This window comes from Rutidosis leptorrhynchoides, chromosome 3, assembly GCF_046630445.1.
Source record: "Rutidosis leptorrhynchoides isolate AG116_Rl617_1_P2 chromosome 3, CSIRO_AGI_Rlap_v1, whole genome shotgun sequence".
Classification (NCBI taxonomy): Eukaryota; Viridiplantae; Streptophyta; class Magnoliopsida; order Asterales; family Asteraceae; genus Rutidosis; species Rutidosis leptorrhynchoides.
In genome coordinates, this window is record NC_092335.1 from 454,948,706 (window position 1) to 454,967,681 (window position 18,976).

Here is an 18,976-nt window from a genome sequence, read left to right on the forward strand (position 1 = left end):
TGGTTGTGGATCTCGAATGTCACGACTTAAAGTCGGATCAAGAGTCCTGGCCCCCGGTTATGTGATGACCCGGAAATTTTTGACCAAATTTAAACTTAATCTTTATATGTTCCGACACGATAAGCAAAGTATGTTAAGTTGATTCTCAAAAATTTTGGAACAATTTACATGAATGCATTTGCCCTTTGACTATTTCCGTCGATTCACGGACAATCAATCATTTGTAAATAAATAAATAAATATATATATATATATATATATATATATATATATATATATATATATATATATATATATATATATATATAAGAATATATAATATTTTGATTTAATAAAGTATACTTTAAACAACTAGAATTTAAAATGTAAAATAACAATTAGAATAATTAAGTACTGTTAATATATATATAAATATGTACATATTATAAATCTATTATTTCTGTTAAATATATATGAAATATATATAACCATTCATTAAATGTCATCATATAATATAATATTACATAAATAATAAATGGTACTACATTAAATTACAAGTTTAAATACAATTGATATATTACTATTACTATCACTACTTTCATTATTATTATTGTTATTAATAATTGTATTGGTAATATTATTTTGTATAAAATCTGATATGTATAAGTTGTCATATTATTATTACTATTAATATTATTATTATCAGTAATAATATTAATATTATTATAAGTAGTAATATTGTTAGTATCATTAATAAGAATATTATTATCTTTAGTATTAATTAAATTATTAAAACTATTATTTATCATGTTATTTATTATTACTAGTCTTTTTATCAATAATATTATCATAGGTAATAGTAGTAGTAGTATTACTAATAATATTAATATAATTATTAATTATAAAAATTTATGAATTTTATATATATATATATATATATATATATATATATATATATATATATATATATATATATATATATATATATGTATACTGATATATTAATAGATATAGAAACTCAGATATATATAAATACATATATATATAAAATACAGTTATATATTTAAATATAAAAATACATATACAGATAATTATACATATTTACGGATATGTACAATTATTATTAAATAATTTATTTGTTTATTAATACTAATTTATACAAAATAGAAATACAGATATATAAATACAGGTGTACAGATACGCGTAAAGAATTTTTAACCATCCCTATCAGACTTTTTCTTTTATTTCTTCTTTCTTCTGTTTGCTCGTGAATATGGGTCGACACCACTACTATAACATACCGATGAACCATTTCATTTTATTCGAATTTCATCTTCCTTATCAGTTATCACTACCTTATGTAGTATTAACTGAAGAAATTAATCAAAAAGAAAATGAAACGAGTTTTTTCTCTGCTCGACATCTCTGTAAGTGAAATTTTTAACCATAATTCTGAAGGTTCTTCGTATGCCCGAGAGACATATTAAATTAATGTGGCTAATGTGTTATGATCCAAGTCGGGTCATACCCAATAACAAGCTTACCGACACCTTATTCGTATTTGATCTTAGCGACTGGATCGTTGATTAAATACGCGACACTTGGATTTTAAGAAAATTGGTTTTCTAAAATCATATTACTTGATGTGTATATAAATTATGGAATAATTTATATGATATAGATTTAATTATTTATAGGTAAATAATTAATTAATTATGTTACATTTTATAAAATAGGTTTTATAAATGATGTAAACATAATAAATAAAATGTAAGTTTATAAAATGTATTTTATAAAATTCAATTTTATAAAAAACAAAGTTTATAAAAAACCATTTTATTTAAATGTAAGTAGTGGCATGGGGACTCTTGTACACATGCTTAGATGCTTTTCTTGGTCCATTACAATTCCCATTCTCTATAAGCATGGTCTAGAGACTTGTAGTAAATAGAGACATGCATTAACACATCAAGTGAGCTTGTAAAAAACAGCAAAAATTCAGCTGCTGCAGCTGCCCAAAACCGTGGGGTTTGGGACTCAAAAGCAAGTCCAAAATTTGTTCTTGCAAGCCTAATTCAAGTGTCATTCAATTCCTAACAAAAGACTAGGGTGTTGGTGATAAGTTTGGGGTATTACCTCTTGAGGTTTCATAGTTTTGGAGCTCCATTCATCATCACCTTTCAAACTTGCTGCTGTCTAGAAAATTGGGTGTAAGAGTAAAGAGTTTTGAGCTTGTTCAAAGGTGATTAAGGGTCTTAATTCCTAACAAGTTTAAGGGTGGTGTTGGTACACAATAGCTTGAGGTTCTATCATCTTCTTGTTCTTCAATATCACCCTCAATAAACTTGAGGAGGTAATACATTCTTACTTCCTAGTTATTATTTGTAAGCATATTTTCATAACTTGATGCATTTATGGAATTCATATAAAATGGTTTTACATATAAACTTGTTTTCTTGTTAATTATGCTTCCACTTGTTATAACTAAAATGAATTGGTTTCATGATTCTATTAACATCAAGAAACTTGTTATTATGTTGAATTCCATCAATGGTATCTAGAGCCGAAGTTGTTGAAATATGCTTCAATATGGTCTTTAAACCCACTATATTTGCATTCCATGCACATGCATGAATATGGAATGTAAAAATGTTCGGGTTTGGGTGGGTTTGTAATGGTGGCCGAATTCTTGGAGGTTCCAAGAGGGTTTGGAACTTGCAAATTGGTCATTTTGTTCATATGTTGTTGTTCACAATCATAGCCAAGACCTTGTGGTTGAATGAATGTTTGTTTGGTTGATTTATATGGTTGTAATATTCATTCAATTTGGTTTGTAATAATATTTATTCATTTGGTTATGTAATTTATTTTATATTTGGCATGTAAAATAGATTAGGTTGTATTTTCATTTTTTAGACAAAATGTATTAGGATATATTTTGTAACAAGATGAAGATGCATGAAGATCACAAGGAAGAACTCAAGAAGCATGTGGATGCAAGGTTAAGTGGGAGGTTAAAACCTCTTACTTTGTGTTTGACCCATTACCCGGTGGCATTTTGTTTTCCGCTAAACAAAATGTCTACCAAAGGCTTGATTGTGAACATTTGTTTTGCATGCGTGGTTGTTTTAATTTCTTGTATGATTGTGGATTGTGTATGTTACTACAACAAGTTATCACACAAGTTAACAACAAGCAAAACTACTATTTAATTGGTTAAATTATTAACAACATGAAATGTACCAAACTACAATTTAATCGGTTAAATTGAAATGGCATAAGACGCTAATAAATGGTTATTAGGAACATGATAAGGATCATATATATATAAAATGGTTTATATCAAGTAATTGGCTAAAAATACAAGACTTGAAAATGGATTTCAAATGAACCATACACTAAGTGCATGTTGGTGTATGGCATAAATGTTTTCTTAAACTAGAATTAACGAAAACTTAAAATCCCTTAATCGACAAGGTAAACAAGTTTAATGCCATCCTTTTGTGGGACACTTAAACATAGTAGGGAACTCATTAATGGGATAAAGGTCACCTAACCGTTGTGAGCTAACTAATATGGTTAAGGTAAAATTCGCATGCTTGTGGGATAAAGGTCACCTAACCACTTGTATGTTAATTTTACATGTTTACACAATTAGGACGACTTGATTTGGGAATCATGAACTTAGGGTCACCGAAGCATGAGGAACAAATAGGCGTTGATGGGATAAATATGCCATGCAAAAGGATTGCATGATCCCATAATTTAGAAGTTGCAAAAGGATTGCAATTGTCATATAATGACTACCTAGCTAAATCAAATGACGGGATAAAGGTCACCTAACTGAAATTTGGTTTACCGTTGGATTCTAAAATTTAATATATATATCAATTGGATTTAAAGGGTATTGATTGTTAAATTTAAAATCGATACTTAAATGAACTTTGTTAAATTTTGTAGATGGCCGCCAATAACAACAACATGCAAAACGCACCTATTAACTTGAACAACCTATCGTTAAGATCTCTCCTCGAGAAAGACAAACCCAACCATACGAACTTTATGGATTGGTTCCGCAATCTTAGGATTGTCCTCAAACTTGAGGATAAGGCGTATGTGTTGGAAGACCCCATTCCCGATCAACCCGATGAGGATGATACGGAAGGCATGGCTTATTGGGATAAGTATTGCGCCGATTCGGTGCAAGTCGCTTGCCTAATGCTTGGGACTATGATACCCGAACTCCAAAAGGATTTCGAGCATCACACTGCATACGACATGATCACGCAATTGAAGGAGATGTTCCTTCAACAAGCTCGTGTCGAGCGCTTTGAAACGGTCCGAGCGCTTCATGCATGTCGTATGGACGACTCCCAATCAGTTTCATCTTATGTCCTTAAGATGAAAAGCCTCATTGATCGCGCAAACCGTCTTAATCTAAACATATCTAATGAGCTTGCCACGGATCTTATCCTAAACTCCTTGTCAAAGAGGTTTGACCAATTTGTAATTAATTACAATATGAATGGGATGGATAAGACCATTGGCGAACTTCATGGCATGCTTAGAACGGCGGAAACTAGCATGGGTAAGAGGGCTTTACCCGTGCTAATGGTCAATGATGGTGGGTCCAAAGGTAATAACACCTCTAAGCCAAAGGCGGCTAAGAGGAAAGGACCCACCCATCAAGGCAAGGGAAAGGGGAGGATGGTTACCCCAACCAAAAACAAGAACAAGAAGCAAAAGGTTGCCGGACAAGCAAACCCCAAGGAAGACCCGTGCTTCGGTTGCGATGAAATGGGTCACTGGAAACGCAACTGCCCGGTCTACCTTAAGGAGTTGAAGGAAAAGAGGGATGCGGGGCAAACCTCAGGTAATGTATATATGGTATATATAGAGCTTAGTATTACTTCTTCTAATACATGGGTATTAGACACTGGATGTGGAACTCACATTTGCAATTCTTTGCAGGGGTTCAAAAGAAGTAGCAAGCAAGCGGGAACATCAAGTCTCTTTATGGGTAATGGAGCCAAAGTGCAAGTGAAGGCTCAAGGAGACTTTGTATTAAAGCTTCCAAGTGGTTTGGAACTTATTTTGAACAATGTTTTGTATGCATCGGATTTATGTCGAAACATTATTTCAGTTTCCCGTTTAAAACAATGTGGTTTTTATCTTAATTTTGTTAATGATGATATCCACGTTTATTTAGATAATGTATTCTATTTTAAGGCTTCGCCTTCAAATGGAATTTATGAATTGGTTCATGATGACACATCATCTAGTAGCTCAATATACCATACTAGCACCAAGAAACTCAAAAGGGATTTGAGTGATTCCTACTTATGGCATTGTCGCCTTGGTCACATAAACAAGAACCGAATGCATACACTTCAAAAGAATGGACTTTTGAAATCAAATGAACTAGACTCGTTTGATGTATGTGAGTCTTGTTTACAAGGCAAAATGACTAAATCACCTTTCAAAGGGACTTATGAAAGGGCTAAGGACTTATTGGGATTAATACATTCGGATGTATGCGGACCCTTTAAGCCCATAACTAGGAATGGTGAAAGATACTTCGTTACTTTCATTGATGACTTCAGCCGTTTCGGATATGTCTACTTGTTAAAACATAAGGACGAAACTTTTGAAGCATTCAAAGAGTATCAAAATGAAGTACAAAATCAACTCAATAAGACAATCAAGGTACTTCGTACCGATAGAGGAGGTGAATACCTAAGCGATGCTTTCCAAGATCATCTTAGAAGTTGTGGGATTATCTCACAACTCACTCCTCCTGGAACACCCCAACTGAATGGAGTTTCCGAAAGGAGGAACCGAACCCTAATGGATATGGTTCGATCTATGATGGCTAGAAGCTCGTTACCTCTATCATTTTAGGGTTATTGTCTATGCTCCGCGGCTCGTATTTTAAATATGGCCCCAACCAAGAAAGTGGAACGAACACCTCATGAGATGTGGTTTGGAAAACCTCCATCTCTATCATACTTAAAGGTATGGGGATGTGAAGCTTACCCTAAGCGTTACGTCCCTAATAAGTTGAATGCTCGATCCACGAAGTGTATCTTCATAGGATATCCCAAGGATGATATGGGATATTATTTCTATGATCCATCCGAGCAGAATGTATTTGTTGCTCGGAAGGCGGAATTCCTTGAAACTAAGTTCCTAATGGAAGGAAATAGTGAAAGGAAGATAGATATTGAGGAGGTTCAAGATCAAGTAGATGATACACAATTGGATGACACTAGCACTCAACATGAAAATGTTGAGAGTGATCAAATGGATGATCAAAATACACAAGACGTTCGCAGATCTGGTAGGATTAGTAATCCTCCTGAGAGATATGGGTTTCTCATGGATGGTTGCTATGTGGTTGATTTGAATGAGCCAACAAACTACCATGATGCTTTATCAAGGATTGATAAGGATAAATGGCAGGAAGCCATGAACGCTGAGATGCAATCCATGTATGACAACCAAGTTTGGGAACTTGTTGAACAACCTACTGGCTCAAGGCTAGTTGATTGTAAATGGCTTTTCAAAATGAAAACCGACATACATGGAAACTTGGATACATATAAAGCTAGACTTGTAGCAAAAGGTTTCACTCAAACTCAAGGGGTTGACTATGATGAAACTTTTTCGCCTGTGGCAATGCTAAAGTCTATTAGGATATTACTTGCCATTGCTGCTCATTATGATTATGAAATATGGCAAATGGATGTCAAGACCGCTTTCCTAAATGGACATCTTGAGGAAGATGTCTATATGGTTCAGCCTGAAGGTTTTGTTGATCCGAAGTGTCCTAAAAGGGTATGCAAGTTAAAGAAGTCAATCTACGGATTGAAACAAGCATCTAGAATGTGGAATCATCGTTTTAATGAGGAAGCCAAGAAATTTGGCTTCATTAAAAATGGTGATGAAGCTTGTGTATACAAGAAGGCTAGTGGGAGCACAATCATGTTCCTTGTACTATATGTGGATGATATATTGTTATTTGGAAATGATATTCCAGAAATGCAAAGTGTTAAAACTTGGCTAAGTAAATGCTTCTCCATTAAGGATCTTGGAGAAGCACAATATGTCTTGGGGATTGAGATCTACAGGGATAGATCCAAGAAATTGATAGGTTTGAATCAAAGTGCATACATTGAAAAGATCTTGAAAAGGTTCAAGATGGAGAACTCTAAGAAAGGTTTGGTACCTATTCAAAAGGGAACACTTCTCAGTTCATCTCAGTGCCCCACCACGAAAGATGAATAGGAGAGAATGAAGAAAGTCCCATATGCATCTGCTATTGGGTCAATCATGTATGCAATGATATGCACGAGACCGGATGTGTCATGCGCTCTAAGCCTGACAAGTAGATACCAGAATAACCCAGGCAACAGTCATTGGATTGCTGTCAAAAGTATATTGAAATACCTTAGGAGAACTAAGGATATGTTTCTAATATATGGGTCTGGTGAGGAGGAACTCGCTGTAAGAGGTTACGTGGACGCGAGTTTCCAAACTGATCAAGATGATTCTCGATCACAGTCCGGTTATGTCTTCACATTAAACGGTGGTGCGGTCTCTTGGAAGAGTTCAAAACAGGATGTTGTTGCTTTATCCACTACAGAGTCGGAGTACATCGCCGCATCATTGGCAGCTCAGGAAGTTGCATGGATGAAGAAATTCATCGACGACTTAGGAGTAGTCCCTTCCATTCAGGACCCTCTTGAGATCTTTTGTGACAACGAGGGTGCGATTGCTCAAATCAAGGAACCTCGTGCTCACCAAAAGACCCGTCACATTGAGCGGAGATTCAACTACATAAGGGATGAAGTTGAAAAGGGAAAGATATGTATTCGCAAAGTTCACACAGATCTCAATATAGCGGATCCTCTCACGAAGCTCTTACATGGAGCAAAACATACTGGACATGTTTGTGCATTAGGGCTTCGATATTCTAGTGATTGGTCATGATCTGTTTAAGTATTGTAACAGAACGAAATTGTTCAAACTCATTAATATAATTATGGTATTAATTTATTTTGAGTCATGTTCCTATTTTGCATATTTTATCCATGAATAAGTAATTATTCTAAAATTCCGTAGTCGATCACATTCGTGGGAACAAGTGTGAGGTTTAGACTATTATGAATTTGGATTGGTATACATTCACGGGATGAATGTGGGGCAAGGTTGCAACCAAGGTTCATAGATATTTGTAGGACACAAATATTGGAAGACCCGCTCTCAAGACTTACTAAATAGAGCCTTTGTGGTTGATCACTTGTAATCTTGAGTAAAGGCGAATATCATTGTATCCTCTGACCTGAGATACATATTGGGTTCGGATATTTACCAAGTATTGTGCCTTGATTCTTTCCTTCGCTATTCTGAAATATGGTAGCTCACAAGGAAGAGCTCAAGTATAATGCAAGGTACATATTTAGGACGTATGTAGTCAAGATGGAATTTGTCCCTCTTATTCGTTGAGAGTCGGATGTCTAAGGCCTGATAAAGTTAAATCTAAAAGAGAGTGATCACTCTGTATCTCTTGGATTTAACATGACATCTAGGACGAAAGAAAATAATGAAAGATTCACCTATTCATATTCGAGGTGGGAACTCGAAAGGGATGATGTTATTGAATGGCAAAAAGTCATAGCATATTGGGGGTGATGGACGGTCGTTAGGTGGTATCCATCACTTGCATTAATTTCTTATGTTTCTCGTGCAAGTGGGAGATTGAAGGTTCTTCGTATGCCCGAGAGACATATTAAATTAATGTGGCTAATGTGTTATGATTCAAGTCGGGTCATACCCAATAACAAGCTTACCGACACCTTATTCGTATTTGATCTTAGCGACTGGATCGTTGATTAAATACGCGACACTTGGATTTTAAGAAAATTGGTTTTCTAAAATCATATTACTTGATGTGTATATAAATTATGGAATAATTTATATGATATGGATTTAATTATTTATAGGTAAATAATTAATTAATTATGTTACATTTTATAAAATAGGTTTTATAAATGATGTAAACATAATAAATAAAATGTAAGTTTATAAAATGTATTTTATAAAATTCAATTTTATAAAAAACAAAGTTTATAAAAAACCATTTTATTTAAATGTAAGTAGTGGCATGGAGACTCTTGTACACATGCTTAGATGCTTTTCTTGGTCCATTACAATCCGCATTCTCTATAAGCATGGTCTAGAGACTTGTAGTAAATAGAGACATGCATTAACACATCAAGTGAGCTTGTAAAAAACAGCAAAAATTCAGCTGCAGCAGCTGCCCAAAACCGTGGGGTTTGGGACTCAAAAGCAAGTCCAAAATTTGTTCTTGCAAGCCTAATTCAAGTGTCATTCAATTCCTAACAAAAGACTAGGGTGTTGGTGATAAGTTTGGGGTATTACCTCTTGAGGTTTCATAGTTTTGGAGCTCCATTCATCATCACCTTTCAAACTTGCTGCTGTCCAGAAAATTGGGTGTAAGAGTAAAGAGTTTTGAGCTTGTTCAAAGGTGATTAAGGGTCTTAATTCCTAACAAGTTTAAGGGTGGTGTTGGTACATAATAGCTTGAGGTTCTATCATCTTCTTGTTCTTCAATATCACCCTCAATAAACTTGAGGAGGTAATACATTCTTACTTCCTAGTTATTATTTGTAAGCATATTTTCATAACTTGATGCATTTATGGAATTCATATAAAATGGTTTTACATATAAACTTGTTTTCTTGTTAATTATGCTTCCGCTTGTTATAACTAAAATGAATTGGTTTCATGATTCTATTAACATCAAGAAACTTGTTATTATGTTGAATTCCATCAAATTTGATTTTTAATTAATCTTCAAAATCTAGATTTGTAGTTGCTTTAGAAATCTTCTACTTAAACTATCTGTGAAGTTTCAAATCCCAATTTTTTATAATGAATTCGAATTTTGGAGTCAAACATTAGAAATCAAAAAGTCAACCATCCGGTTCATCAAGAAATTCGATTTTTGTTGGTTGTTTCTGAATAAATTAAGGATTCATAAGGTTTCTAGAAAGGATTTCAAACCTTTTTCATTCAAGAATCGTAGTCTAAAACTTTCTAAAATCACGAGATTGATTTTGAGTTCTTGAAGAACTTAAATGAGCTGTTACAGCTCTTTATTTTTTTCATGTCAATCTCTAAACGTTTCTGATTATATATAAATCCTAAAACTACTTTAATTTTGTATTCAATTGTTATATTTAAGGATTTCAGTCAATTGAATTGTTGAAGATGAAGATGGAATTAAACCAAAAATAATACCGGGTTATATTTTTCTCGCGTACCAGTTGTTTTAGATTTTAATTATTTTTGTTTGTTAATTAAAACCTCGATGATATGCTGTTTCTGTGTCGAAACTAAATCAATCTGTACTTATGTATTTGTGTTTTGAGTATTGGATAATACTCTGATCGACTTGATGAAGATGAAGGAATAGAATCAGAAAGGCACGGTATATATATATATTGGTATAAGATTAATTAGAAAAACAGATCCGGTGTATTGGTTAGAGTGTGATGTCGGTGAGCGAGAGTTCTCGGGTTCGAGCCCGGGCATGGGCTGTTTTCATTTTTTTTTTTTTTTGGATTTCATCCCTTTGAGGTAGTCTTCATTCATTTATTTATTATTATTATTATTATTATTATTATTACTTATTAATATTAATTATTATTATTATTAATATGATCATTATTGTTATTGTTATTAATATTAATATTAAAATTATTATTGCTATTAATATTACCAATATAAGTATGTAATTAGCAATTATTATTATTATTAGGCATTAGTAACATTATGCTTATTATTATTATTATCATTTTACTATTATGAAAAATCATTTCATGATTATTAGTATTATTAATATCAATATAAGTATTATTATGATTAGTCCTATTATTATAATTGTTATTATGAAAATAATACAAACTAATATTATTAGGATTAATATTAGTATTAGCATTATTGTAGATTTATTATTATTATTATTATTATTATTATTATTATTATTATTATTATTATTATTATTATTATTATTATTATTATTATTATTATTATTATTATTGACATAATTATAATTATTAAGATTACCATTAATAATAAGATTGTTATAATTATTATTATTAAGTATTATGTACTAATGTCAAAAATTATTATTTTCATTACCATTATTACTAAATTATTCATTTTACCAAAAACTACTAATATTATTATTATGAGATTTATAATCAAAAACTATCATCAATATTATTATTAACAAAAATTATTAACTTTAATATTTTTATTAGTAACATTAGGTATTATCATTATTATCATTTTTACCATTACAAATAAAATCTTGGTATTATTATAATTACTATATTTTAACAAGCAAAGAATATATATATATATATATATATATATATATATATATATATATATACATATATATATATATATAATACATATAACATAATAAAATTTATATTTTCATATACAAAATGAATATATGAAACATATATATATTATTAATATAAAAAGTATATAACTAATAGAACTATATATATATATATATATATATATATATATATATATATATATATATATATATATATATATATATATATATATATATATATCTATTCAATGGCCAACCTTGCACAATGCACATGTTTAAGTACCGTCATATGCATTATTGCTACGAAATACAGTTTTGTGAGTTTCATTTGCTCCCTTTTTAAATGCTTTTGCAATATATATTTTTGGGATTGAGAATACATGCGTTGTTTTTATAACTGTTTTACGAAATAGACACAAGTAATTGAAACTACATTATATGGTTGAATGATCGAAGCCGAATATGCCCCTTTTGCTTGGTAACCTAAGAATTAGTAAACTGATCTACTAATTGACGCGAATCCTAAAGATAGATCTATTGGGCCTAACAAACCCCATCCAAAGTACCGGATGCTTTAGTACTTCGATATTGTTTTATCATGTCCGATGGATTTCCCGGAATGATAGGGGATATTCTTATAAGCATCTTGTTAATGTCGTTTACCAGGTGTTCAATCCATATGAATGATTTTTATCTCTATGCATGGGACGTATATTTATGAAAAATGGAAATAGAAATCTTGTGGTCTATTAAAATAATGGAAATGATTGTTATGATAAACTAATGAACTCACCAACCTTTTGGTTGACACTTTAAAGCATGTTTATTCTCAGGTACGAAAGAAATCTTCCGCTGTGCATATGCTCATTTTAAAGATATTACTTGGAGTTATTCATGACATATGTCAAAAGACGTTGCATTAGAGTCGTTGAGTTCATCAAGATTATTATTAAGTCAATTATAGTTGGATATATTATGAAATGGTATGCATGTTGTCCACTTTTGATGAAATGAAAGTTTGTCTTTTAAAAACGAATGCAATGTTTGTAAAAAGTATCATATAGAGGTCAAGTACCTCGCGATGTAACCAAATGTAATGTATTCGTCCAAATGGATTAGGATGGGTCTTTACAGGTGGTATCAGAGTGGTGGTCTTAGCGAACCAAGTCTGCCTTAGTGTGTCTAACTGATAAGTTGTTAGGATGCATTAGTGAGTCTGGACTTTGACCGTGTCTGTATGTCAAAAGTTTTGCTTATCATTTCTAGTCGAAAATCATCTGCTTATCATCCTTAGAAAATTACCTGCTTATCATTCTTAGTCTAGACACGTTTTACTGCATTGACTGCATGAATAGTGTATAGACAAAATTCATATCTTAGCACATCTGTTACTATAGACTTGCCTGACATATGCCGTAAATTCTTCCGTAATCTACGAAATCTTTTGTTCTATATATATAGATATTCTATGTAACTAGAATACCATCCGATAGCTGAAAATCATTTCATATTGAAAAATCCTTTACTCAATCGTACAAAATGGAACTCGTCATTAGTGCAAGTTTTTCGGAACCCGATAGCTATTCCGACATGGATGTTCACCTAAGCTCCGGAAGCAGCGTCACTAGAATGAATCAACTAATCAGCCATCCCCAATTCATCTGATGGGTTCGTAGCCTACTTAATCATTGGAAACAAGAAGAAGGCGATCCTTTCCATCCGCCACATTCCCCTTTTGGCGATGAACCTGAAGCACTTACCGGCGAACCTATTCGTAATACCATTTTCTCTCTCATTTCCAGAGTATCTCGTCATGATCATATACTATCTTAAATTCTGGATCTTATTCATCCGCTCATTCCGATCGACAATCATCTCGGAATAATAGAAGAAGTCAACGAACTTCGCGCTCGTGTAATCAATTTGGAGAATATGGTGTAAAACCTACCAGCTTTAACAACATCACCGGCATCAACACTAATACCACCAACAACCCAAGTTTCAACATCACATGCCTTAACATCTCATCCTGTACCTCGAGTATAATTATGTAATGACCCGCACTTTTTCGATCGTTCTATACTTATAAGATTAATATTTACATAAATTAAACCTTACCAACATGATAAACAATCCAAATTGTTGAGACTTATGTTTTCAAAGAGAGTTTTACACAACGATTGACCGTCTAGTTTGACCGATGATATCACGAACTATACAATATATGATAATTATACGTTTGTGTATATATATGTATATATACATATTTAACATGATCTAAGGATGTTTTAATACCTCATTTTGTATTAATAACAATAAGTTATAAGTATATTTTGAAACTACTAACTTAAGTTTTCAAAACAATAACCATACGTAACGTTATTTGATATAAATACTTATAACCTATAATATTTATACATATATCGTATATATAATGTATTTAATCACTTTTTAAAGACTTAAATACATAAAACAATATAAGTATATTCACAAAAGATAGCTATATTTGAATTCTCATTCCATTTTTCACAAAATTTCTATACGTATATCTAGAGTACATGTACTCGTATCATACCTAGCTTCTATACGTATTTACTATTGGTATATACACATCAAATCACCACCAACCAGCCCTTGTTCATGCCTTATGTATAAGGTAACTCTCTTGTTCATGCCTTATGTATAAGGTAACTACTTTTGATGTTTAGTATGACTAATTACATAAAAATACAACATGAAATTGTGTCCATGTTTTTCCATTAATCATGTTTTTATGGCCTTAAATACATCTTCCATTTTCAAATTTTATTACCTCATTTCTTTAACCAAAAACACACTCTTAAGAAACTCCATAACCATTCAGCTAGTATCCATGAAGATCTAGCCATAAAAACATCACTTAAACACCATAAGAAAAACCTTACAAAAACACTTCAAGAATCCTTTCAAGAACACAAGTTTACTTCCAATCTTTCATCCAACTCCACCACTCTTTTGGTTCTAGGTCTTTACTCCTCTTTTACAGAAATCTTGTACAAGTAACTTGAGGTAGTAACTTTGTTCATAACCTTATTCGATTCATATATATATATATATAGCTATCTTATTATATGGTATAAAATTTTAACAACAAGAACATAGTTTGAATGTTTTCAAACTTGTTTGCAAACTAAATAGATCCTTCTAACTTAACTTTTAAAATACTTCAAGACCTGTAATATATCATAAATATATGCTAATTTAACAAGGTATAACTTGGTTTTTCAAAGAACACCTTAAAAACTGAATTTACGACGTCGGAGTGCAACCGGGGGCTGTTTTGGGTTGGATAATTAAAAACCATCTTAAACTTTGAATTGGAGGTTTATTTTCTGGAAAAATGATTTTTACTATGAATATGATAACACATAAAAATTTCATGATTTAACTCAAAGTATAAGTATTTTTAGAAAAATAATCATTTAAGGTTGTTTACATGATGGAAAATGATTAACTTCATAAGTTTCACTAAAGTTTGACCTATGACCTGTGATTTCGAATACAAACTAAGGTATTTACAGTTCATAGTCTTAAAGAGGGACTCCATCCAAGGAAGTGGCAAGTTGAATCAACGAAAACGGAGTTGTAACGAAGAAACAATGACCAAAACGAGATCGGATATCTAAGACTAGTTTAGCTACGAAAATAATTGGAGAAAAATAAATAAATCACATCTTTTTAAAATAACATGATATTTTATATATATGTACTCATAATTTAATTTTATATGGTTCAGGATCACCCGTAAACAATACGAGAAGATTAATCATAAGATCCCATGATTGTACGCAACACGTCATTTGACAACACTGGTACTTTATGTACGCAACACGTCATTTGACAACACCGGTACCGTGGGTCAAGATTAATCTCGACCAATACATATACGATGGGGGTTTTTATTTATTTCATTGGGGGTTTATTAAACACCTAAAAATGAACCATTAAAATTGAATTACTAACATCGGACTGCTAACTACGGACTAAGGAATTATTAAAAGTATTAAAAGTATTATAAGTATATATATGTGACGTTTGTTTAAAAAGAAAAAGGTATTGATATATTATATATGGATAGGTTCGTGATATCAATCGGAGACCAAGTCAAAATTACATATCTTCAAGACGAAAGTGAGTATATAGTCCCACTTTTAAACTCTAAGTATTTCGGGATGAGAATACATGTATTTTATGTTTTACGTTATGGACACAAGTAACTGAAAAATATATTCTACGTTGAGTTGTACCACTGGCATACTTCCCTGTAGCTTGGTAACTGTTATTTACAGCGGTATTGTAAACGCGAATCCTGTTGATAGATCTATCGGGCCTGACAACCCCAACCGGACTGGACGACTAGTATTCAACGGTTGCACAGTACTTCGTTTCGTAACTACACTTGGTACGGTGTAGTAAGATTTCATAATAAAGGGAATATGCGACGTGATTAAATGTTAAGTATGGTTACCAAGTGCTCAACCACTTAGAATATTTTTATTAAAATGTTTATATATGAAATCTTGTGGTCTATATTTATATCGCTGCCGGCATTAAACCTATATCTCACCAACTTTATGTTGACGTTTTAAACATGTCTATTCTCAGGTAATAATTAGAAGCTTCCGCTGCAACATGTTGAATTTAAACAAGATCTTGAGTATGCATATTTGTGTCAAAAATAAAACTGCATATCGGAGGATTTGTAATGTAAAATATGCTAGAAATCGTATTGTTATCATCACATGTAAAGTTTGTAAGTCTAAGATTATCGCTAAACGATAGTCATCTTTTTATTGTCTAAAGCTTGTATTAAAATAAGAGTTATGGTTTGTAATGTAAAATAAATGCAGTTGTTCTTTTAAAAATGTCGCATATAGAGGTCAATACCTCGCAATGAAATCATACGTTATCTAACTCGTTCTTATGGTTAAGGACGGGTTATGACATGTGGTATCAGAGCGGTGGTCTTAGCGAACCAGGTTTGCATTAGTGTGTCTAACTGATAAGTCGTTAGGATACATTAGTAAGTCTGGACTTTGACCGGGTCTGATTTAAAAACCATTGCTTATCATTGTTGGTTAAAATTTATATGTAAATATTATGTAGTACTAATGGGTTAGTTGTTGTGTGATAGATGTCGGGCTCAAAACTTATTATCACATTCAGCGACTCCGAATCAGAATCTTCAGATGGTGTTTCAGTCATTAACCTATCCGATGACGAAAATAATATCTTTGGGGAAGACTCACAAATTCCGGATGAACCAACTATAAAGAACCCGGAAAGTGAACCCGAGGAGGAAAGTGAACCCGAGGAAGAAATACAGGAAATTACGAAAGACAAGTTCAAACTAGGAAAGAAACGAAAGGCTAATGAATTAGAAAATTCAAATCCTGAGTTTAGTAAGGATGATGTGGCACCAACTCCACTAGACCCTACCACCCCTATTCCCGCTATTCCTATTCGTTCTATCCCGGCATCCAGTTCTTCAGCCCCCCCGCCAAAATATAGGCAGACAGCTAGGATAAGCGTTAGGCCATTCCTTGAACCTAAACGTCCTAGAAAATAGACCAAACGATGCGCTGCCGTATTAAACCATGGGATCATATAATGTTTTGTATAATATTATTAGAGTGGTTTGCTTAATGTTCGATGTAAGATAAGCATATGTAAAATAGTGAAGTATGAAATGCAATAATTTTCCATGGTTAAGTATTATTTGGGTGGTAGTAATTGATTTTCATACTAAGCTATTAAGTATGAACTTTAACGGGTAGGTACTACCCTAGATATAATTATAAAATGCTAATAAGAAGAAAAGGCTTTTATAATAATAACTGGTTCATATTATTAATAAGCTACGATGTACTGTAAATACATACTACATCTATAATATTCCATGTGAATAATTAAATTTTTTTTTTCATTCTTATTGAAGATTATGGCACGATTGAACCGAATGACGGAACAAGAAATCCAGGAACTCATCAATCAGCGAGTGAACGACAGAATGTTATGGGTCGAGGCTGCAAGAGCTGCTGCAGTTAACCCAAATCCTCGTGTAGGATGCACCTACAAGACGTTTCAAGCTTGCAAGCCCTCATCATTCAGTGGAACGGAAGGACCGATCGGTTTAACCCGGTGGATAGAAAAGATGGAGACTGTGTTTAAAATCAGTGGTTGTGTTGAAAAGGACATGACCAAGTATGCATCGTGCACTTTACAAGATAGTGCACTCACGTGGTGGAAAAATTATGTGAAGGCTGTAGGAGGAGATGTAGCTTATGATACTCCATGGGAAGAATTCAAAACAATGTTAATCAACGAATATTGTCCAAGGAACGAGGTTAGGAAGTTGGAAGATGAATTACGAAGTCTGAAGGTTGTTGGTACTGAAATCACCAACTACAATCAGCGATTCATGGAATTAGTTTTGCTATGTCCTGAATTGGTTCCAACCGAAGAACGGAAGATTGAAATGTACAAAGATGGTTTGCCCACAAAGGTCAAGGCAAACGTTACAGCATCGAGACCTAAGACAATTCATGAAGCTATAACCATGGCAAACGAGCTAATGGATCAGGTCATCTTGGATAAGAAATCATCCAATACTGATGTGAAGGTATTGGGTAACAAAAGAAAGTGGAATGGAAATTATGATCGAGGTAACCAACAACAATCTTTTAAGAAACAAGAAACCACGAAAGGTGCGGTTAGTGGTTCAGGTTTTGGTTACAAAGGACAAAGTCCTTTATGCAACCGATGCCACAAACATCATTTTGGTTACTGTAGTGTGGTATGCAACAAGTGTAATCGACAGGGTCATCTTGCTGAAGATTGTAGGGCTCTCGTTACAAATACAAATGGTACCAAGACTCTTGCCACCAATGCAAATAGAACTGCTTTGGCTACCATTACTTGTTATGGGTGTGGAAAACAGGGTCATTATAAGAGCCAGTGTCCGAATCCAGAGAAGAATAATGGATCTGCACGAGGAAGAGCATTTGTTATTAATGCTAGAGAGGCGTGTGAAGACCCGGAGCTTGTTACGGGTACGTTTACCATTAATAACTTATCCGCATCTATTATATTTGATACTGGTGCTGATAGAAGTTACGTGTGTAGAGACTTTCACGCTAAATTGAATTGTTCATCATTACCTCTAGATGCTAAGTACATGATTGAGTTAGCTAATGGTAAACTAATTAAAGCCGATAAAATTTGCCGTGATTGTAAAATAAATTTAGCCGGAGAAACGTTTAAAATTGACTTAATACCCGTAGAATTAGGAAGTTTTGATGTAATAGTCGGCATGGACTGGATGTCCAAAGTAGGAGCTGAAGTTGTGTGTGCCAAGAAGGCAATTCGCATTCCTAGTAAGGATAAAATGTCGGTGATGATTTATGGAGAGAAGGGTAATTCAAAGCTAAAACTCATTAGCTGTTTGCAAGCCAAGAAGTGTTTAGAAAAGGGATGTTATGCTATTCTAGCACATGTTAATAAAGTCGAAAAGAAAGA